The sequence below is a fragment of the Tachypleus tridentatus genome, chromosome 9 (assembly GCF_004210375.1).
Source record: "Tachypleus tridentatus isolate NWPU-2018 chromosome 9, ASM421037v1, whole genome shotgun sequence".
Lineage (NCBI taxonomy): Eukaryota > Metazoa > Arthropoda > Merostomata > Xiphosura > Limulidae > Tachypleus > Tachypleus tridentatus.
In genome coordinates, this window is record NC_134833.1 from 136877176 (window position 1) to 136896779 (window position 19604).

Genomic DNA, 19604 nt, shown 5'->3' on the forward strand with positions numbered 1-19604 from the left:
TGTGGTTCTTGTATATAATGTGTTACGATTCCGTATTTAACATGACATTAAAGTTGAAGCTGTTTTTACACATAATATATTATAGCTATGTATTTATTATGAGATTGCTGTTGGTATGACTCATGTACATAGTATATTAGAGCTCTGTATTTAGTATGACACAACAGCTGATGTGGGTCCCATTTATAGTATCTTATGGCTTTGTGTATAGCCGGTGTTGTTATTGTACATGGTACGTTATGGCTCTGTATTTAGCATTACACTACAGCTCGAGTGATGGTTCTTGTACGTGGTATGTTAAACTGTACTTAGTATGGCACTACAGTAGGTGTGGTTCTTGTACATACTATGTTATCATTCTGTATTTACTAGGAACGTCTGTCCTGTGATATTTTGAATAAGAAAATGTATGGTTATCTGAACTGGTAATGAAACGTCTTCATGTAAATTTTTTTGTATAATATTACATCACTATTCTCCAAATGTACTTTAATTTCGTAACGTTTCATTTCCCACAAGATGGTACTTTATTATGCTACCAAAATACAACCGATTTCTAAACCAATAGATTTTTTCAGGAGTAAGATTTTGAAATTTCTATGACAACACAATATTATCTGTGTGCTAACTGTAAAGCAGTAGATTGTTTTAACCAATCCTCTAATTACATGGCCAGTCCAATAACATCTGCGATTTCGAATATCGCAACGTCACGTAAACAGTTAAACATTCGACATATTTTTTTTCTAAATGTGTTTATTGTCAAGTTGCACAAAAGGCTATGTGCCTTCTGCCAACAACAAGTATTGAGCCCTAAATTTAAATGTTTAAGATTTCAAGTTTACCACTGAGCCACATTAGTAACATTAAAGCAAAGTAAAAGCTACGGGCTAAATAAGAAAGTGTATCCAAACTTCATTATAAAGAAATATATTTGTGTTATCTATAAAAATAAAATGCGGTAAGAGCATCTGCCGGTTATGGACGAGGTGGTGTCGTTCGTGCAATCTCCCTCCTCACAGATTCAGCGGTTCAGCAGTAAGTCTGTGGACTCACACTGCTAAAAACCGGGTTTTAATACTAGTGATGAACATAGAAATAGTCCGTTGTGTAGCTCTCTGTTTAACAGCAAACAAAAAAAAATCTCAATGCAGAGCTGAACAATGAACTATCTGCACTGTTTTCCATCGAGAGAATCAGAGCCCTGGATTTTAGCATTGCAAGTTTGTAAACTTACCGTCGATCCACTGGCGAACGTTGGAGATAAGCGTAATACATAGAACGTATGTTGACAGACTCGTTAGAAAATGTTATTTACTTGTCGTCAATACATCTGTCCACCATTTTCAAATATTTTAAAGCACTTTGAGTTTTTCCAAAAGAAATAGAATATTCGTTTTCCCACATTCTTTCTGACTAAATTACTGTTAATACTTCCTGAATAAGTAGGTTTAATATATATTGTTTTGGACGAACTACCTTGGTATTTGTTTGTCAAAACTGATTCATTTAAACACAGAGATTGGTCATCAGTTTGTTTAAATCCAATAGCTGTTTAACATTTATTTACACATTGCTTTTTAACTTTTATCATATTACGCATCATAGTCAAATGATATATAACAAGAGATTGATTTGTTTTGTTCTGAATTTCTCGCAAAGCCACACGAGGGCTATTTGCGCTAGCTGTCCCTAATTTTGCAGTGTACGACGAGAGGGAAGGCATACAGTCATCATCACCCACCGCCAGCTCTCCTGGGCTACTCTTTTACCAACGGATAATTGGATTGACCATTACGTTATAACGCCCCCACCGGTGAAAGGGTGAGCATGTTTGGTGTATTTGTTTTGTTTGATTTTTTAATTTCGCGCAAAGCTACTCGAGGGCTCTCTGTGCTAGCCGTCCCTAATTTAGCAGTGTAAGACTAGAGGGAAGGCAGCTAGTCATCACCACCCACCGCCAACTCTTGGGCTACTCTTTTACCAAGGAATAGTGGAATTAGCCGTCACATTATAACGCCCTCGTGTAGTTTTGCGCGAAATTCAAAGCAATTCTAAAGGAGAAATATTATACATTAAAATATTAATGTAAGGATTATTTACAATAATTAAGTCATTAATTTACTTGTTTTTAAAAGCAAATTAATTGGAATTGGAGTTTTTCATGAAACTGTTTTCGTAAATATTGTATTTATTAGCAACGTAGTTTGTACCAATCAGGAAACCTACTTATTGATTATAAACACTTTATACATAGAAAATAAAGTTATTATAAAGAATTATATATTAATAAATCTTTAACCATTTTAGTAGTAATTTTTTGTAACCTAATATATGAATTAAAACTTGTTTTATTACTAAGTTTAAAACTCGAAGAAGATAATATTTAAAAAATCATTATGAATAAGTTAGTGAACTCAAAAGCTTGACCCAAGATAGCTATCCAAGAATGATTTCAACCTCAGAGTGAACATAATAGTTTCATTATTTTGTATAATCAAAAGTTAAGTTTACCATCATATTTAATATTGTTTTCGATTTTATCAAACAAAAGGTTAAGTAACTTATCGAATAAAATAGCTAGTTATTTAACAATCATTTTAATTTAACTTTTAAAAAGTCTAAATTTAATGGGAGATTTGTGTAATTTGGGTACAGCGATAGAAAAGATTAATCTAAAGCTGGTCTTACTTTAAAACCTAATTTCTTTGAAGTTTTAATCTCATTGTTGTAAAAGTTTTTTTTAGCTTATATTTTGTGCTAATTCCATTAATCATTTCTTCAGCATAGAAATAATAACAAATGAAATTACAGTTAGTTTTATCAATCGATACAATTACATATTTTTCTTGGAATTGTTAAATTTTAGTTTTTATCTGATAGAAAGTTAAAGCCACTACAATTTACTTAAATTAATATATACGAAAATTTAGTTCAATCCTATTAATCACATAAAATATTTGTTCTAAAACACATGTGGAGAATAACTAGTAATGCAATTAAACCAAAGGACGTAATTATCTAAGATTTTTTTAAAAATGATTTAATACTATTTTGTTTTTATCTTTTGCTGCAATTTTGCGGTTGGAAATCAGTTTTCAAGTATTTTATGTAAAAATCTATCATCTATTGTTTGTAAATTTCTTTTTAGTACATGTTTATTTAAAGCATAAGTAAATAATATATATTTACATTCACAGGAAAGATTATTAATATTTTTAACATCTAAAAGTTTCTACTTGTTTGTGATAAAGTACGAAGCTTTTACAGCTCAAATAAAATTATTTGTTCTTGTTAAGATGAAAGCAACACAAGGGGTTATATTTTGCTGTGCATACCATGGATATCGAAACCTAATTTGTAGCGTTATAAATCTTTAAACTTGCCGATAAGCCACTGGTAGGGAAGTGGGCGCTAGACATTTCTAATAATTATACAGGAGTGGCCCAGTTGGAAGTTTAAATTTACAACTAACAGTACGTTTTACATTTGTAAATAATCGTATTTAGATATAAATATAGATCAATAACTTGAAGGAATTTGTAACACTAAGAAGTCTATGTTCAAAATTACTTACAATCTACGTGGTAGTAAGTTTAAATCTTACTTGGGCGACACCTGCAAATTTTTAAACTTTTAATCTAAATCTTATTATATCGATGAATAAGTTGTTCCATGATTGTATAAAAAAACCATAAATAAAAATTATTATCTCCAAAACTTGTAATTTAAGATTAAGATTATGTAACTTATTATAAAACAAGGTCTGTATATTAAAAACCAAATAAAATATCGTGTGTGTTTGTTTTTCGTATATCAAAGCAACAAAGGAATAGCGGGTCAGCACACCAAGGGGAATCAAACCCCTGACTTTAGCGTTGTAAATCGGGAGACATACCACTGTATTAGCGGGGGTCAATAAAATATCATCCAAGTTCTTGTAAAAATCTTAAAAATTAATTTCAAATTTTTAATTTTTAACATTTCCTTGGTTTTTTTTTATATATTGACTATTAAAACTGTTCAATCAGAAATATTAGTAATGTAATTATTTACATTGTGTCTCTACATCACCTGTTTTTAGTGAAATTCATATTTAGGTGAATAAAAGAAATTAACATAAATAATAACCAGTTTGCTAAATGATAATTTATAATTAATCCTCACAGTATGTAACAAGTTATCCAAGCCATAGTTGTTGTTTTTTATGAGCAGTGAATACAGGACTATACATCTACAACAAATAAACTGCTGATTTCCCCTGCTGGCCTAACATAACTTAATACTTAGTGCGCTCACTTGTAATCCAATCCGAGGGTCGCGGGTTCGTATCCCCATCACACCAAACATGTTCGCCCTTTCATTGACAAGAATTCGAACCCGCGACCCTCGGATTACGAGTCGAGCTCCCTAACCACCTGGCCATGCCGGGCCTCATACTGGAGTAAAACAACATTTGTGTAACTTAGTAATATCGAGTTATTACAAAATTCCTGCAAGTTTGTATGCAACGAATTCTGTGCCAAGGATTTGCGATTCCTTCTGTCACAGAACAATTGAAATAATAACGCTTTGAAACATCACAGCAATTCTCCAGTAGAAACTTTGTAATTCTCCATTTACCTCGTTCTACAACAGTTTTAGAAGTTTTATTTAAAAATAATTTCAACGGTAATAATAAATGTAGAATATGTACATTGTTAAAGAGGAAAGAAGTACCATTTCTCCTTTAAGGAAAAACTGTTATAAAATAGCGTTCTATTTTGGTAAGATCTATTTTATAATATTTTAGATTCTTGTGTGATATAAAGGTGTTATTGCTGACGACGAGAAGCCTACTTGTAGTAAAAATGTATTCTCAAGACGGCTGGTATGGTGTATGAACACTTTTATTGATAAACAGAGAACAACGTTTCGACCTTCCTAGGTCATCTTCACGTTAACAAAAAGAGAGTTTGCAACTGACCTTTGCCGGGCACATTGTTCTGTACTTTATTTTAATTCAAGTTTCAATACCCATATCAGCCGTCTTTAGAATACAAAGTTATTATTGACTTATTTCTTTGAAACGTGGATATACATGCACTAAACAAACTTATTATGAGAGACCCAGTTGTTATGAAACTTTGTTAGGACCTTATCTTTATAATTTTTAAAAATTGTACAAAGTTTCATCCAATCGGACTTAAACTGTGGGATGAGTTTTGCGGACAGACGAACATCAGCCGCTTGCATATGTAGATAAACTAAAAACATCATAATTCTAGTGTAAACGATGTTACCATTACCCCTTTAAGTTATCTTTCTTATAAGTATACTGTTCCTTTAAAAAACTTCAGTACATAGTGAAACGGTTTGTTTGTTTCTTTTTTGAATTTCGCGCAGATACTCAAGGGCTATCTGCACTAGCCGTCCCTCATTTAGTAGTGTAAGACTAGAGGGAAGGCAGCTAGTAATCACCAGCTATGGTGATGGGCTACTCTTTTACCAACGAATAGTTGGATTGACCGTAACATTATAACTCTCCCACGACTGAAAGAGCGAGCATGTTTGATGCAACGGGGATTTGAACTCGCGACTCTCAGGTTACGAGTCGAATGCCTCAATCCATCTGGCCATGCGGGGCCTTAATAGTTTTAGGATCAATTAATAATAATAAAGCCTGTCATAAGGTCCGCTGTTGGTACAGCGGTAAGTCTACGGACTTACAACCTTAAAATCATGGGGTCGATTCCTCTCGGTGGACTCAGCAGAGAGCGATGTGGATTTGCTATAAGAAAACCACACCACACCTAACATAAATGAAATATTCCAATATTTTACCATAATTTATTTTAATATCATCAAATATGCAACTAATACAATTGTATTTTAATTAAGTCAAAAGCACTGTGTAATTATTGCATGGACTCTTATCGGCTTAAGAAAACAAAAGCATTTAAAACGTGCAGCACAAAATGTTGCTGGTGGTAACTTGTCATGCGCACCATACCCGAAATACACGTGATATACTAGTACACTGCTTAGTAATTCATTATCAGATTGGATCCGAAAGAAATATATATATATTTATATATATATGGGGGGACGAACTAAAAATAAAATACATACAGTCATGTCATATAAAACATAATTTGGAAAAGTAATAAAAATTACTGACGATCATAGAATTGGAAGCAGTGTAATTAAAAAAAAAATTCTAAGGTTGAAAGTTATCTAGATTGGCTAGGGTTGAAAAAGTGTCTATTAAACGGCATTATAAACTTTCCTTCATAATATTTGAATACTTAGTAGGTTATGTGTTATAACACGGTTTAAATTTAAAGAAATAGGCATACGAGAAAGTGCCGTTTTTTTTTTCAGTTAAAAATATTATGGTGACTAGAGAAATTGTTTTAAATAACTGTAAAAACTACTGGATATATATATTTATATATATGTTGTTGAAAATATGAGCCCTTGTTCGTATTTTATCTACGTTGAAACGAGTACTCACAAGTTTCCAAGGCGCTTCAAGTCGTTAGCGTGTCAGGAAATTCGATATTTTGCTGTTGTCCTAGAGACAGGTAGTGGCAGTCACTACTGGCAGACCAGTATCGTCAACGTCTGCCACCAAGGCTAGTCCACCTGTATTATTGCCGAGTTGAATGCAATTAGACAGTTAGTTGTTTAGATATGATGAAATGATTTTAGTGAAGAAATCTTGAGGACTTGTTAAGGGTATCGACAGTGCCATATCATTACACACGAAGCTGGTAAGAAATTATTTAATTTCAACCTAATGCGTAAACTGCTATATTTATAGACCAGTTTAAAGTACCGTAGTAATTCAGCTCATATATAATAATACTAATATACGAAAAACAAAACCAGGAAATTTTGTAACCTAATATAATTTTTGTAATAAAATGTTTAAATTGCTTCCCGCCTTAATCACGCAGAAAGCGCGATTTGCGTTAAATAAAAGATTAGTGTATTAATATTACAGGGTTTTTTCATTGTTATTACCGTATTAAAGTAGTGAAAACAAATGTATTTTTGTTTGTTTTGAATTTCGCGCAAAGCTACACTAGGGCTATCTGTATTAGCCGTTCCTGATTTAGCACTGAAAGACGAGAGGTAAAGCAGCTAGTCGTAATCACCCACCGCCAATTTATGGGCTACTCTTTTACCAACGAGTAGTGGGATTTACCGTGACATGAATAACGCCCTCCCTCATGGCTGCAGGGCGAATGTGTTTGGTGGGGCAGGGATTCGAACCCTTGACCCTGGAGTTGAGCGCCCTAACCGGACGAAAAGAAAGATGAAGCACAATGTATTATTCAGCTTACCACTCGTTACTGAGTCGGATTGGGGGGTAAGAACTATCTCAAAACACCATAAAGTTATATAAGCATGTTAAAACTAGGGTTAAACCCACTGCTGCATGTTATCATTAATATCATGGCCCTAAAACAACGTCATACAAAACTTCCAATTCACATCTAGGGAGATTTCTGTTTTTTCTTGTGTGAACCTTTATTTTCAGCCATAAAATTTCCATGACTTGTGTAACGACTGACAACTATTCAAATATTTATTATAATTAATTTGGATTGTTATAATATTCGCCCGCCAGTGGCTCAGCGATATGTCTGCGGACTTACAACGCCAAAACCCGGGTTTCGATACCCATGGTGGGCAGAGCACAGATAACCATTGTCTAGTTTTGTGCTTAATTCAAAACAACAACTATAATATTCGTAATAAAAATTATTCTACATTGTTAGTCTAATTTATGGACTTACGACTAAACTACATGATAGAGAAATGACATCGTTGATAGCCGTCATATTTACCACCTTTCTAAGAACATTGCGAACTATTTTATTATATCTGTTTTGTCTAACAGCACCAAACTTTGTAATGACCTCGTTAAAACAATATCTTACTTCAAATTATATGAAAACCGTCATATATGGTTACGTGCTGTTTTCATCACTGTAAATGATACTTTAGAAATAATTTAGATTTTTCGTAGTTTCTACAACTTGCATACATTCTTTATATCCTTTTTTTAACATAAACCTAAAAGCAATTGGAATGATGAATAATAGATTATATTTGATTTTTAGATAAGTAATAAATGTCCATCAGTGTTTTTGCAATTGGAAATATATCAACCATATAAAACGTTTACATAAATATTAACTATTTTCTTCTTACGCCCGGCATGGCCAGGGGGGCTAAGGCACTCGACTCCTAATCTGAGGGTGGCGGGTTCGAATCCCTGTCACACTAAAATGTTCGCCTTTTTAGCCATGGAGGCGATATAATGTAACGGTCAATCCCACGATTCGTTGGTAAAAGGGTAGCCTAAGAGTTGGTGGTGGGTGGGGATGACTAGTTGCCTTCCCTCTAGTCTTACCCAGCTAAATTAGGGACGGCTAGCCCTAATATAGGTACATGGCCAGCCTCATTGTATGCAACATGATGAGTGTTATAGGCAAAGCTACCCCAATAATTTGCTGTAGTATGTCCAAGATCATTCTTTTTAATATTTGTTTATGAGGGCACCACCCCATTGGATAGTAGGCATCATGATGAAGGGTGTAAGGGCACCCCTTTGCCAAAAAAATCTAGAATGAGGTGTCGATACACGACCCAAATAGTTGTAGGGATCCTGATTCAATGATATTTTTAAACTTTTTCTATGGATCTAAATAAAAAAATGAGATAATCACAGTTTATTTGTTTTGACCTTTTTCTTTATTTGTCTTAAATTATGTATCGTTTTGATGGAAGCTTAAGATGACGTGCACCCTTTGGATCAATAATCATGAAAAGAAAGTGAAAATTTTTTTTTTTAAGAAAACGTCATTTAAAATAAAGAATCTTCCCCATTCTTTTCTCGAAATCTCTGGACGCTAATTTTGTTTTGTATTTGGCCTATTAAAGAAAAATGTTTTTAATATTATTCGTCTGCGGATTTGAAATCTAGTTGAATAAATAGTGAGTAAAATATTGTGAATTTTGTGTAATTAATTACATGTTTAAAATGTCTACAGTTCGAAGCAAAGGAGCCTATGTGTAACTTAAAGTATATCATGAACGAATTTCTCTAGATCATCCATTTTAGAAATAAACAGGTAAATTAAAAGAAGAAAGGAAGTTTTAGTGTTGCAGTCTTGTTAAAGTTCTCTTATATAAAACTCTATTCCTCGTTATTTGCTTATGCAACATTCCTTAAAAGTTTCATCTTGACTTTTATAGTTTTATTTTCAATGTAACTTGATCATTAACCACGAGGATAAAATTAACTTCTTTTGGAAATGAGGAAAAGTCATTTTGCGAGGGTGCCACATAATAATTCCCTCATTTTCAAATGTGAGTGCGTTATAAAAGTGAGAGTCAATCCTTTATTGTGGATGGTGGGTGATCGGGTACAACTGGCAAGCTGCATTCCATCTAGTCAGTAGTTCAAAATTGCTGACAGCGGCAGATATCCTTGGTTTAGTAGCTTTGCTATCAACACAAAAAATACAAACTTATTTTGTGGATCATTTTAGGAAACATTAGATATTTTATTTCAATTAACTTAGCAACGTATTTTCCTTTTACTCGGCCCGGCATGACCAGGTGGTTAAGGCGCTCGACTCGTAATCTGAGGGTGGCGGGTTCGAATCCCCCTCACACCAAACATGCTTGCCCTTTCAGCCGTGAGGGCGTTATAATGTTACGATCAATCCCACTATTCGTTGGTAAAAGAGTAGCCCAAGAGTTGGCAGTGGGTGGTGATGACTAAATGCCTTCCCTCTAGTCTTACACTGCTAAATTAGAGACGGCTAGCGCAGATAGACCTCGTGTAGCTTTGCATGAAATTCAAAAACAAATAATATGTTTTACTTCAATTAATTTAGCAACGTATTGTCCTTTTAACGATGAAAAATAATTTTTAAAATCTTTGAAATTTACGTAATTTGCGCGAAGCAATCGAAAAGGAAAAGCTAATTATTATGAGATGATGCTGTTGTTTCAGGTGAGTTCACTTTTAAATTTTGTTTCGGTTAATTAATTATTATGTCTACATTTTGTATTAAAACTAGTGAGTTTAACAGGATAATCGAAGAGTTTTAGTCTAACTTGTTTTTATATGCTATTTAAACCTGAAATATTAAATGTAAACCACGTTCAGTGACTTAATTCATGCTAAGTGATCAAGAACGTCTCTTGAAAAACACAAGTTCAAAATTGTAACTCTTTCTAACACACACAAACGAACAGTTTCGTTAATTTTGAAATTGTCAACATTTTGTGTAAATTAGTAGGCCCGGCATAGCTAAGATGGTTAGGGTGTTTGACTCGCAGTCTGAGAGCTGAGAGTCCCGGGTTTGAATCCTTGTCTCTCAAAATATACTCGCTCCTTCAGCTGCGGGGGCATTACAATATTACGGTCGATTCCACTATTTGTTGATTAACGAGTAGCTTAACAGATTACGGGGGGTGGTGATGACTAGCTCTCTTCCCTATGGTCTTTCACTTCTAAATCATAAACAACTATTGCAGATAACCCTCGTGTAGCTTTGGCGCACATTTCGAGACAAACCAAACAAATTAGTAATGATTAGTTCGAACAACGGAAACTTTTCTTGCTACTCCAGACACTTTTTTTTTATTAAAATTACTATTTGAGAAATAAATGTCGTTGATTTATATCTGATTTATGTTCAGTAGCTTTTCAATATTAATAATACTGCGTACGCAGAAAAATAAAGTAGATTTTATTAAACCATTTGCTACCGTAGGTGGGCGTGGTTTGTCTACCAGTCAATGTCTGTTTCTCATAAATCACAATCCATCTGACTTATTTTAACTGATTTCTAACCAGTTGAAGTAATCTTCTGATGGCTTATAATAAAAATAGTTATGCTATTATATTCCATAGTAAACAGGACCCCGAAAGACTAGCTTAGCGATAAGTCTGGATGCTTATATTGCTAAAAATAGGGTTTCGATACCTACGGTTTAGTTTTGTGCTTAATAAATAAGCTTCGTACCACAACTGTACGTCATTTTAGCAACTTAATGCTAACTATAAAAAATAATTAAAAGGCTCTTTCTCAATAGTTTCTATGATTTAGTATTATTTAGTTATAATAAGTCTTAACCTCGAGTTTTATTTTCAGTTGTGCAACAAAATTGTAGGACTATAAATCAAATTCATATATATGTATCTTTTTAGGTCTCGGCTACGTTTTAGCAAATTAACATGTGACTATCGCGTAGGTTTAAAATCTTATAATTACAGAAAGTTACTTTTCTTGCTCTAATTGAAGTAAAATTACACGCTTTGCTTCGAGTCTAATTTCTATACAGGTAGGTTGATGTTGCAGACATATAATTAAACCAGTTTAGTCTTTCACTGTTATGTAGGTTATAGTCAGAGCTTCTTTCTCTTCACTAGCAGAACCATGAAAAACCTTTGTGCATCAGATTATTGGGAAAGGACGAGTTGAAGCAAAAACCAAATCATGAATACCTCGGCGCCATAACTGATTGCGTTTTTCAATACAAAATTCACAGAAAGTACATTGTATCTAGAAGAAAATATCTTCAATGACTTTATTCCTTTTTCCAAAATCATTGTATTTGTCTTACTGGCAAATCATTGTTCTCCTAACTCGTTTTGGAGTAGGGTCATTTCTTCAAGTTGGTTCGGGGCAACTTTGACCATAATGACACGATTGTGTTTTTTTCAGCAGCAAAATAAATGCTTATTGTACTGTGTTTGTAATCCTTATTTACGTAAGCCTCATCTTTGACAAATCATATCATCATTACCATATGTTCCATGTTTTCTGGAATACGGCCAAGCAAAATCAAGCAAATCTTAACATTTTTAGCAATAGACAGCATATGAGTGCAACTCTTGTTGGATAGTAAGTCAACCAGATCACCTTGAATGTCCTTTTCGAGAACGTGGTTATGGATTTCTTGTGCGATCGTTTTTCTAATATATTTGTTTCCTGACAGGATCAAACTTGATCAGATATTCACCAATTTTCACAACTACCACGCAAAATGGTATTTTGAGTTTCATGAACTCTTATTAAGACGTAGTTATGGTACTCAACTTGCAGTATGCGAGTTCGAATCTCGTCATGTAACATACTCGACGTTCTCAGTTGCGAGGAAATTGTAATGTGGCAGTCAGTTTTACTGTTGATTGTCATGAGTAGTTCGGTTGTTAATGGTGGGTGGTATTATCGCTTCAAAATTACGTGCGGCTAGCGCAGATAGCCCTCTAGTAACTTTGCGCGAAATTCAACAAACTTATCAAGATAAAAGCTTTACTTGAAAACTTGTTTTTTAATAAGTCACGTATTTTCCCTTTTGTTTTTATGGTCCATTTGTAAACAAGATTCTAATTCCTTTCCACATCGAATTGCCTCGAAATAATTTACTAGGCTTTTCATTTCGGTTTAAAAATAAAAATTAGGTGTGCCAAAAATCTCGCATTAAATCATATGTAACAGAATTTTGAACCTATTGTCTTCGTACTTTCCATTGAGTACTAATTATGTGCAATAACTTGCTATGAATTTCTTTCCATTCTTGCTTTGAGGAAAGCCAAATGTTTGCAACTGTACAGCACTCGTTCGTACCAACAGTTATTTCTTCTCTGAGAGACATACTGTTTTTCCCTTTCTTGTTTATTTCTTCTTCGTAGGCCTGGCATGGCCTAGCGCGTTAAGGCGCGCGCTTCGTAATCCGAGGGTCGCGGGTTCGCGCCCGCGTCGCGCTAAACATGCTCGCCCTCCCAGCCGTGAGGGCGTTATAATGTTACGGTCAATCCCACTTTTCGTTGGTAAAAGAGTAGCCCAAGAGTTGGCGGTGGGTGGTGATGACTAGCTGCCTTCCCTCTAGTCTTACACTGCTAAATTAGGAACGGCTAGCACAGATAGCCCTCGAGTAGCTTTGTGCGAAATTCCAAAACAAACAAACAAAGACTAGTCGGCTATATTTTGATCAGTTTATAAGGGATTTGGTACAAAGATACTTTTCTACAATCCCACACATCGAAAACCAAAAGTGGTGGACTTTCCCATTTATAGTAACAATAGATTTGTCAAGATACCACAAAAAAAAAGCAGAAATTTATGATTTAGACAATTACTCCGCGTATTTTGGTCAGTTTAGGTAGAAAATGGTACAACGATACTTTTCTACAGGTAACATACGTATCCTTACACAAATGTGAGGAATGCCCGTTTTGTGTCATTTTATTGGGGGTCTAAAGTTAAATAAAACCATAATTTTAGGGTCAGTTACTTACACTGGTTTAGATCAGTTTACATGGAATTTGATTCACATATACTTTTCTACAAAGAGAGTTACAGAAAATTGTTGATTTTTCGTGTGTGTGTTTCTTCGTGATTTTTGTGGTGTTAAAACTGGCCATGTTGGGATTGCGCGGCGGACGCACGTTGCATTCGTCCGCGAATGTTAGCTTCTTTAATTGTCCACTTTTTGGTCGATTTGTGATTATTTATTTGAGCCACCTTTAATCATGAGAAGAGGTGATTTCTTCGACTTCTGAGGCAGCTGTTGTACAGATTATATTACTGGATTTAGCAAAATACTTTATTCGTTCTAGTAACTGCCTCCTAACTTTCTTTTGAATATGTCTTGTTACAACTTGTTGTTTTTTTAATTTCGCGCAAAGCTACTCGAGGGCTATCTGCGCTGGCCGTCCCTAATTTAGCCGATAGTCATCACCACCCACCACCAATGCATAATGGGATTGACTATCACATTATGACGCCCTCACTGCTGAAAGGGCGAGCATGTTTGGTGTGACAGGGATTCGAACCCGTGATCTTCGAATTACGAGTCGAGCGCTTTAACCACCTGGCTATGCCGGGCGCTCGTGTTAGAAAGTTTTGTTTGATTTTGCTTCTTCAAGTGGTTTAATTGTTGCTGTTTTAAGTGTGTTGCATTTTTTTAAAAATCTCTGACTTCTTGCTACAAAACTACACAATGGGCGATCTGTACTCTGTCTACAGCGGGAATCGAACCCCGGATTTTAGTATTGTAAGTCCGAAAACATACTGATACACTACTGAGAAACTTCGAAAGCTGAAAAACAATGTTATTACAGTACTTACCGTATTTCCCGGCGTCGAAGACGCACCCCTATTTTGATTGGTTAAATTGTGAAGAAAAAATAAGATAAACATAATAATAAGATCGCAGCACATCCACCAATTTTACCAAGATGTTTCGTGAATTGTTTAGTAACTTACAGTACAGAAACCATCTTGCCCACTTCTCGTTTTTTGTGAGCTACATGCTTACCATATCTAACTTTGAAAGTGGGTACCTTATATTACCACTAGAAATTCTGTATTATTACCAGTAATAACGTTATTCTAAGCCTATTCCCGTAGTTATTTTTTGTAGAAGCCATAATTTGGACTGTGTTAACAATATCTAATTCAGCTGAACTGTCACAGAGAACTACTACTGAGAACAAGTCTGTGTTTGAAATCGTTACACAAAAACTGAACAGAATCGTCTGAACGGAACCAAAATAAACTTAACGATATTTGCAAATGGCTGCCACAACCTGGTAGTGTTTACGTAATTTTACTTTTCATATGTTCTTATAATGTTGCCTTAACGTAGGCATCGTTTGAGGTGAGTAAAAGTGTTATTATTTGATGGAAAACAGACAAATTAGATCATCTACTAGTTTACCTTATACTACTGCGGAAGTGTCAATGAATTTTGTGATAATTTATGATTATCTTGTTTATTTATTTGTTATTTAGTACTAAGTAACTTAAACATTTCATCCTGGGTCATATAGAGGAGCTAGGAATACTGTTTAGTATCGAAACGCTTTGCTTAGGCTTAAGGTTAGGCTTATGAGCAACGTAACCTTCGGCCTGGAAGACGCAGGGTAAATTTTTTAGACTTATTTTGGGTAAAAAAAATAGTCTTTGACGCCGGGAAAAACGTTAAGTTCTGCGCTCTTAATGGAGAAAAAAACCGGAAAAATACATCTTGTAGTCTGCCAAGCAGAGTCGTAGAATTTTTACACCCGATGGGGGGATGATTTTTGCAACCACTTATGTGGACTGTTCAATTTGCAAATTGGTAATCGCTGATTACGTAAACCTGAAAGCTGTAAACATGCAGTCACAGAGTAATCTTATTGCCACGATACTTGCATGTATACTTAGGCCTACTGACTGATACTTACGAACTATCGCTTAGATCGAAAAGCTTAGAAACACGCCTATATTAAAGATGTACATTTCGGCTACTGAAAAAGCCTACATCTAGGCCTAATTATGTAATTCGATTGGTAAGAATACGAGAATCACAAAAACAAACACACAATTTGTAGGCCTGTGATGCAATAAAACAATTCAACAGATCAAACTGTAGTGGGATGATTGTATGCACCATACCCCCCACCTAAAATGAAAGGTGAATGTATACCACCATCCCCCCAGGATCTACGCCCCTTCTGCCAAGCTAACACCAATATCATAAATAAACCACTATAAGTTGTGTTTCCAACATTTTTTTTCTTTTACGTACTACTAGTTAACGGAAAATTTGACTTTATTCGCTTCCTGACTGTCAACTGAGCAGATAGAAAAAAATGTGCGTTCCATCCCGGCTTTACTATTGGTTACCGGAAACAAACGTACGTGCTTGCCGTACTAGTGAACTAACTGTCCAGGAACCTTGACAAATGAAGCCATTATCAAATTATTCTCATTTTGCAGCCCTTAAGGCCCGGCATAGCCTAGCGCGTAAGGCGTGCGACTCGTAATCCGAGGGTCGCGGGTTCGCGCCCGCGTCGCGCTAAACATGCTCGCCCTCCCAGCCGTGGGGTGTATAATGTTACGGTCAATCCCACTATTCGTTGGTAAAGAGTAGCCCAAGAGTTGGCGGTGGGTGGTGATGACTAGTTGCCTTCCCTCTAGTCTTACACTGCTAAATTAGGGACGGCTAGCACAGATAGCCCTCGAGTAGCTTTGTGCGAAATTCCCAAACAAACAAACAAAGCAAACCTTAAGGTTTACAACCCTGGGTCTTTGCCCATCCGACAGCGCCGGTTCTGATGGGATTGGATTTCTTACCCCTCTGATAATATTTACGCATTTCTCATATTATATGTACACGTTTCCTTATAACAATACAATTATTACACACTTCGAATGTCAAAGGTTTTAATCTAATATTTTATTATTTTTATGTTTGTATTATGATGGTAGCAGTAGTTTAAACGTTGCATTATTCTTCGAAATTGTTGTTACTTTGCCTTTTGCTTATTAGCAGTAATTAAAATATGTTTTAGCAATTAGAATCAAAACTGCTACACCTATTACAAAGAAAGAAGTCTCACCTGGAGTGAAGAACTCCAGCCAAAACGTTCTAATTTTAAGAGTTAAAGTTTATATTATTTAGTGCCTAAACCTGTGTTTTGACATTTGGTCGGTAAGACGGCCCACGTGGGACGCTTATCTGATCAAGGTTGATAATAGATGAAGTTTTCCATTAATGTACATACAATAATAGCTTGTAGTAACAAAAGCAGTATTGATTGTCATATTTCTTCCTTATTACTGTACTCTCACTACCATGTGTTTTCAGACCCATTATTGACTTTTCCAAAGGTTTAGTAAATGCTCTATTAAAATAAAAAGAGCTAAGGACAAGGTGTAGCGACTACTGATATGTTTTACTTATACCGTACACTACTATCGATGGATTGATATCTTTTAACAGTGGCAGGAACACGCTGACGTCAGAAAACTCATCAGAGTGGCGAGCATGTTTGAAGTGTCCTGTCATATATGCGTGCATGATTAGTATCGGAGGGTGTGGTCATCTAGTTTTTTTTATTATTGTTTCTAACCTTGTGCCTTTCCTTTCTAAAACCTGTGTGATATAAAAATATGAAAAAGTAAAACAAGCACATGCGCGTGTCACGACATAACGATTTTAAAAGTGAGTGTAAAATGGATACAACCAATTAAAGACCAGTTCTTCGCGAATACAAATGAGAATTTCTCAGATTCTCAGACTTTCAAACACTTTTAAGACTTATTAGCTATCTGGAACTTTTAAAAGAGATAAATCTAACAGAAGTATGTGCGAATGTGTGTATTGAGATTTAGTCCCCCGCTGATACAGCGGTAAGTCTACGGATTTAGAACGCTAACATCAGGGATTCGATTCCCCTCGGTGGACTCAGTAGATAGCACAGTGTGGCTTTGCTATAAGAAAACAAAAACACCTTGAGATTTAGTGTGTGTTACAGTCACAATGGTGTTGTATGTCAGCGTGGGTGTATTGAACAATTATCGTTTATAAATGTTATACACATTAATTTCTGCTATTCTTTTACGTCTGTTGCTTTGCTTTTAAAGAAGTCTATGTTAGTTACATATGGTACTTCATGAAGAGCTCTAGAAATGTTTGATGGTTCAATTAAAGTCCAGTGGTGGTTCAACTTAATTCTCCCTGTGTTTGTTCAGATAAAAATCAACATTTGTCTGTGTGTGTGTGTGTCTAAGAGCACTATTTATTTAAAATTATTTTATCAAGATACCACACCATGGCCAGATAGTTAAGGCACTCGACTCCTAATCTGAGTGCCGCGGGTTCGAATCCGAGTCAAACCAAACATGCTCGCCCTTTTAGTCGTGGGGGCGTTATAATGTAACGGTCAATCCCACTATTCGGTGGTAAAAAAGTAGCCCAAGAATTGGCGGTGGGTGATGATGACTAGCTGCCTTCCCTCTAGTCTTACACTGCTAAATTAGGGACGGCTAGCGCAGATAGCCCTCGAGTAACTTTGCGCGAAATTCAAAACAAATAAACAAACAAAATAAGTCTTTAAGTTCTATGTTTCCTTACTGCTATATATGTTTCCGTCTAGAGATACTAGTTTTCCTCATGAAAATAAAACAAAGTGTAATTTCGTAATTAAAACACAATACTGAAATTGATTTCCCCGTCACGAAAATATAATATTTACTCCACACAGGTACAGTAATAATAATAATTTATTTGGATAACGTTTTTCATCCAAAATGACTTACGAGTTAGAGTTAGTTCAGTGTTAGCGGATAACATATATGATAAATTAATTGCGTTGTTTTATCCCTGAGCATACATTGCTGTACCCATGTGTTTTGCTGCATCAAGATATTATAAAGGAAATATAGTACAAAAAATAGTCTTTTAGACCTAGCACCAACACAATGATTAAACACGTTTCTATGGATTCCCCGTTTGTTTGTTTTTTTGTTTTTTGCCCATAATACAAGTGAAAAACAAGGCCATAAAACTCCAGACGACAAAAGTGACGACAGAAATGATTGTGAAACTGGAAAAATGCAAGGTGCAAGTGTTAAATACTAATTCATCCCGTCTAGCAATTAAGAAAGTTCAAGCCTCTGTGCGTTATACGTGCAAAAACTATGAACATTATAGGAATGAAACCTTCCAAACTTGTTACGCACCTAAAAAATAAAATAAAATAAACACCCAGCTCTAAAAGGGGGGCCCGGCATGGCCAAGCGTGTTAAGGTGTTTGACTCGTAATCCGAGGGTCGCGGGTTCGAATCCCGGTCGCACCAAACATGCTCGCCCTTTCAGCCGTGGAGCGTTATAACATGACGGTCAATACCATTATTCGTTGGTAAAAAGTAGCCCAAGAGTTGGCGGTAGATGGTGATGACTAGCTGCCTTCCCTCTCGTCTTACACTGCTAAATTAGGGACGACTAGCACAGATAGCCCTCGAATAGCTTTGCGCGAAATTGCTGTTTATTTTAAAATTAAACAACCAAGGACCTTAAAATGAGTTTCAACTAACAGGGTTTTCACTTCATTTTCGAGTCTAAAACCAACAAAAAGGGAAAAAACATTTTTGATTGGGGCGACTTTGCAAAGGACAATTACTTCTCACCGACACATTTATAACCGTGTCTGTATTAAAGGCGTTATACTTAATGTCTTACCAAATTTCACAGGCTAAAAAAAAAATTACGATTCTGAAAGAGCTTATTGTACTTGACTTGTCGTGGGGGAGTCAGTAATTCGTTCGATAGGTCATGTATTTCTTCCGCTGAAGAAAAGGATTGACGAAAATGTTGAATACATCGAAGAACTGTTACTAGGAAAATATAAGAGGATCTTCACAGCCCGCTGTGAAACCGCTAATTTTGTAATCATGCCAATATACATATGATATACATGAAGACTTGGGTATGTGTTTTCAACGTCTAAGAATACGACAGGAGCAGAAATCTTCTGAGTTGTAACTAAGTGTATGTCAAACAAGATCGACTGAAAGTTTTAAAGTATCTACTGACTAAACCGTTGCTACGACTGGAACTCTCCAGCCTCACAACTAGTGACACCAGGATGCGAATATACTAACTGTGCTATTCGTCGGTACGTGTTAGTCACCAGAAAATTAAATATCGAACTTGACAATGTTAATTTATTGTTAATTGTTGTCATTCGCACAAAAGCCAGTGCACTGAATTCTCGTCTCTTTGAATTGGTGTGTAATGAAAAGGTGCCGATCACA

At 35.4% G+C, this 19604-nt stretch overlaps 1 protein-coding gene across 2 annotated transcripts in view; it reads left to right on the forward strand.

Annotated features, from left to right (window-relative positions):
* Positions 1 to 19604, forward strand: part of LOC143226465 (protein tyrosine phosphatase domain-containing protein 1-like) — a 108248-nt gene that overhangs the window by 20551 nt on the left and 68093 nt on the right. Inside the window, exon 1 of one of the 2 annotated variants that reach the window (XM_076457473.1) lies at positions 6580 to 6755. The exons of the other annotated variant lie outside the window; for it this stretch is intronic. The gene's annotated coding sequence lies outside the window, so the exon portion shown is untranslated. Of the gene's footprint in view, positions 1 to 6579; positions 6756 to 19604 lie in introns of those variants that run through there. 2 annotated transcript variants of the gene reach the window in all.